The sequence below is a fragment of the Primulina huaijiensis genome, chromosome 3 (genome assembly GCF_012295235.1).
Source record: "Primulina huaijiensis isolate GDHJ02 chromosome 3, ASM1229523v2, whole genome shotgun sequence".
NCBI lineage: Eukaryota > Viridiplantae > Streptophyta > Magnoliopsida > Lamiales > Gesneriaceae > Primulina > Primulina huaijiensis.
This window is the reverse complement of record NC_133308.1, coordinates 12,562,061-12,567,839: the sequence shown is the minus strand read 5'-3', so window position 1 is coordinate 12,567,839 and position 5,779 is coordinate 12,562,061.

Genomic DNA, 5,779 nt, shown 5'->3' with positions numbered 1-5,779 from the left:
ATGCAAGAACGAAGTTTACAAATTATAAATTTTGTCAAGGCTCGAGGATTTATTCTTGGTTTATGCAATATTGTTTAACTAAAAGTAAAACAAACGAAACCACCATAAATAATGGTTCCAAGAAAATTAAATATTTAAACACACACCTAATATAATATAGTTCTCACTATAGAAAATAGCGAATTCACCGATATTTTATATATGGTACCTATGATAATATATATAACAATTATTTAATATAAGTCCATAAAGTAAATGTTAAATTAAATCATTATATTTCATTTAGAACAAACGGCAGAGTCACGCTATTGCCTAAATGAAATATATGATTTAATAAGTTAGTTTCGGGAAAGTAAAAGTTAGTTGCAAAAAGTAAAAGTTAGTTGCGATAAAGTAAATGTTAGATGCGGAAAGTAAAAGTGAGTTGCGGTAAAGTAACTGTTAGATTGTTAGATATTAGTATTAAATCATAATATTTCATTTAGAACAACCGGCAGAGCCACGCTATCATCTAAATGAAATATATGATATAATTTTATAAATATATATATATGTATAATATAACAATAATAATTGATGAAATATTTATTGTATCAAAATTAAACAACAAATCAAGATAACCACTTCAATGGTATCAAGCATTTGATGTAAATTGATAACAACAAATAATTCATTTTTATACCTACAATAAAAAGAAATTAGAAAAATGAAAAGAAATAAAGAAAGAATATACAAAATATAAATAATCTTACTTCACCAAGAATTCATCCGCTTCACCTTGACATAATAGATTTAGCTATCCATGAGCTTACTTTTGATTAACACTAAAAACATCACTCATAATTGGGAAAATGAAAAATATATTGGAACTTAGAACTTTTATACACACTTACACTATATTTTACAATGATATAGAATGATTTTCAAGCTAGCACAAGGCCTCTATTTATAGGCCAAATGAGAGAAAGGGTCAAAAATTTTATTAATGCCATGTAGTTGTAATAGTAGTCTTTGTCTCCTCCAACTTCAATTTCATGTCCCTTCTTTAAATACTTTGTTTCACGACTTTAATCACCGAATTTGACTCTGCTCAAAACAGCAAACATGTGGGGAATTGTCTGTAGATGAATTTTGCCACTTGGTTCACCTCATTTGGTTAAATATTTAAATAGTTATGATTTTTTACTATATGCTGGTCATGATAAAAGTAAATTTGTCTTCGTTTTGATATTTTCACAATTTGATCATCTTAACCAACTTTTTAGGTAATAATGTCTTCTGCAAAGTTGTAGATAATTTCTCAAAGATTCCAAACATATTTGAATCACCTCCATTTGAATTTTCTTGCTTGAGTTATCATTATTTTACGAACACGTAGAAAACCTGAAAATAAAACATATATAATAAGACATTTAAATATAAACAAACAATACTAAAATAACATAATTTTATAATTTTAATGAAACTTAAATTTTAAAATATAGGTTTTAACATATAATAAATTATTAATTTTAAGTTTCATCACACCCCCACACTATCTTATTACTAGTCTCTTAAAATAAAATTTATCGAAAAANTAATTAGATGTGATTTTATTATTATTTTCACATAATATATAAAGTAACAATATGTATTTATATTTTTTTAATTTCTATATTTTTTTTATGATAATATAGTCAAAAAGATAATTCACACCACCCACCATAACATGTATAATATTGAGAATTGTTTTGTAAAAGCCTCAACTCCATATTCTTTCAGGTCAAAATATTTAATGGATAGCTGATTTACACTCATGGAGTTGGAATGAATATTAACTCTCATTGAAAAAGGCTAATTATTAAAACAGACAATTAAATAAACTAATATTGAAAACGATAGGAAAATTTAAAAGAATAAAATCCCCATTTTTTTCTTTTTTTCTTTTTCTTTTTTTATTAACGTGACTGCAAAGTTTTACAATGACATAATTTTTTTTTATCCAGACATTCTACCATAAATGTCTATATATATAAACATTTATATAACGGATACATTCTACTACCTTTGAAACTTATCCAACACAAACAAATCTTTTTTTTTAGAACATATTGATTGATGGTTTTTTTTAGAACACATTTATAGTACATCAATCAAATCTAGAAAAAAAACAATTAAAAGAACTTTGCATTCCGTTATTTATCTTCTATTTTTTTTAATAATTAATATTTTTTTATAGGGGAGTTATATTCTTGTAATTAATTATTTTTTAATAATCAATAAAAATTTATTAATTGTTTTCTCATTTCTCACTACTTACTCACAAAAGATGTGTGAGTATATATTATACTTTTACAAAAAAATTCTTTCAATTATACATGTTAACAACCATACAAACCATATCTTTTAACTATATTATCATAAAAAGTTTAGAAATTATTTTATTTGAAAACACACACAATTATATATATATATAAACACATCTATTATACATTTTATATTAGTGTATTGTGATTTTCCAATAATTATTAACTAATGCGTCTCAGGTGCATTTTACTGACACCTTACTCGACATTGAACTAAAAATTATTATTATTATTATTATTATTATTATTATTATTATTATTATTATTATTACTATATATATGAATATTTTTTTTTTGTTTTTATATAAAAACAAACTAAGATGAGAAGAAGAAGATGAGATTTTTCATACCTTAAAGAGGAAAAAAAATTAAAACATACCGTTGAATCACAAGTTTATCATCACATGAATTTTCTTTTCTTACTCTTGGATGTTGGCCAATTAGGTTGAGATAAGAATGGATCTGGTTCATGACTAAATCCTTGTAGTAAATCAATAAGTTCATCTTCACTTGTAGCAGAAACTAATATCCTTCGCGAAGCTAATGAAATAAATCTCTGTTTCACAACATCATCAAGAAACGATAGCAGTTTATCATAATAATTGTTAACATTTTACAAACAAATTGGCTTATTGTGGATATTTAATTGTGCCCAACAAATAGTATGAAATATTTCTTCCAAAGTACCGAAACTTCTTGGCAAAGCAATGAAAGCATCTGAATGTTCAATCATTTGAGTAATTCGTTCATACAGGTTGTCCACTTTCATTTCTTCTCCTATTGTTAGTCCAGTAAGACTGGCTAAGGTAATCGGAATAACACCTAAGACTTCACTTCCACCTGCATGCGCAGCTTTTGCAACTTTTCCCATGAGACCAACTTCACCACCACCATATACTAAATGAATCTTTTTTTTAGCAAGTGTTATTCCAAGCTTTTCTGCTACCTCTTTATAAATTGAATCTTTTCCTGCACTAGATCCACAAAATAAACAAATAATTTTTATTTTACTTACCGTGGACGTCGACATGTTGAGAAATATGTTTTCTGCAATTGTTAAATCACAGCATATGAATTTATAAGCGTAACATGCCAAAAGTCAATATTTGAACAGGAAATTATTATTATTAAAAGAAAATAAAAATGACATAAATTAAAACACATATATACAGCGTAGTTGTGATTGTGGCTCACATCTTCCTCTGATTTTACGCTCAGTAACGGCTTCAACGCCTTCTATGAGTTGAGGATATGCTTCCCATCCAATTTTCTTATAAATTGGCAAACAGGGTCTTTTAACGTCAGATTCCCGAGACGAAATTGTATATATATATTTACTTATCTAAACAGATATGCGTTACTACAGTAGGATCTTTATAAGGCTGATTCCACCGTCCATATTGTTATTCCTCATGTTGAAATTGCCACCATAGTTTAAGAAGTTCATTTCGCACGTACCCACTAGAATGCGTATCAAGAACCTATAGAAAATTATCCAAAGGCTCTTTACTCAGACCATTCTTAATGAATAAAATTTTATCTTCTCTATTCATTGATGTTATTCCAACATTTGTACATTTCTCTTTACAAGTCCACCTTGCACATTTATGACATTCACCTATACGTTTAGCTCTTCGCTTTTTGGCATACGTGCTTTTACCAAATCCTGGCATATGTCTTATTATTATTTCACTTGCTTCCTCAACCAATCGGACTTTTGCTTCAATTATCAAACGGATATCATTCGGTATGCCATATGACATCATCAACCTTAGTCGCTCACATCTAGCTTTATAAATTTTTTTCAACGCATTATCAGGTAAACAAGCAAAATATTTACGAAGATTCACAATACAAACATCCATATTATTATTATTATTATAATTATATATTTCAATTATTTTGGGAAAACTGAAAAAACCGACTTAGATAGTCAAAGAGTACTGTTATCCGCCACTTAACCGGGAAATGAACTAGAATCTGCAAAAACAAAATGAAAATATCAAACAACTATTGTGGATCATATAAAGGCATAAAATCATCATTAAGAATTTAATTTTCTATAAAAGGCTTATGTAGAACCCGTAACTTGGACTGCGTATAAGCCATTCATAATTTCTAGTATTTAAATTTAAATGATTTTTATTGCATGAATATTTAAATTCTTTTCTTTAAATTTATTTATTTTACGTAGTAGTTTAATTGTCACCTTTTCAGTTAAATAAGTGAGGCCGGACTGGAGATGAAGTATTGAGATAAGTTAATAAAGACTTATTTAAGAAGTGGTAATTTAGCATGTTAGTAAATATAATTTAAAAAATTGGCATGCATGCAAGTTATTAAATTTCTTTGGTATTTTATTAAATTATTTTAAAGCTTTAAATGCATTTTTATTTCATTAATTTGTGTTTAAATATTTTTATGCATTTTATGCATAATTCACGTATGGTAGTAATTATTCCACGAAATTTTAAAAGTTCATGCATTAGGGCTTGTAGATACATTTCGCACTCGAACGAGGAACGGTGACCGGAGAATTTTCAAGAAAATTATTTTAATTACACGATTAAATTTTATTAATTAATATAAGATGTTTTAAAGATATTTTTCAAGAATTGGGATTTATTGGGTATTTTTACCCGCATGATTTTAATTTTTAACGGTACACAAAATTTATCGAATCGGGAGAATTTTTGAGAGTTCGGCTAATATTTTCAAAAATTTTCCAACACAAAATATTTTTCGGGAGTATGTTGAGATCTAATGGACCTAATTTTAAGTTTATTAGGCTAAAACTCTTTTTAAATTTTTTTTAGAGCCGATTATCTTACTAATTAACTATTTATTTATACCTAGGACCCACTAAACCTAAATCTAACTCCCACCAGCCGACAACCCCTCTTCCCTTCATTATTTTCGTGGGTTCCAGCAGCCACTTCCATGGTTTTTATCAGCAAGCTTCGGCCATGGCTTGTTCTGTTAGAGTAGATGCCCTGCAAGTCAACTGTTGACTAGGGATTTTATTGACTCAGTTGTAAAGAACAATCTTTATTTTAATATAATTCATTATTTCATGGTTTGTTATTTCTTTATCTGTATACTCATGATTTCAAACATAGATAAAGACCTTGATTATACTTTAATACAAATGAATCGTAATTCGATGTTGAAACTCATTTGTAAACACTGTATGATCTAAATTCGTTCCTAGTCGATTTAGCCGCCTAAAACATGGATAAAGGTCGCTTGAGCTCGAGACTAGCATCTGTGATGTTGTGTACTGAGTTTCTTGGTATGGGCATAGAGATGTCCAAACATGCAGATGGGTAGTCATATGATGATTATACCGAACAACCCTCCCTCGGACTTTCCAAGTGGTTATCATTCATCGAGAGGATAAGTCCGTGGTTATGATTGTACACCATTAGTCCTTA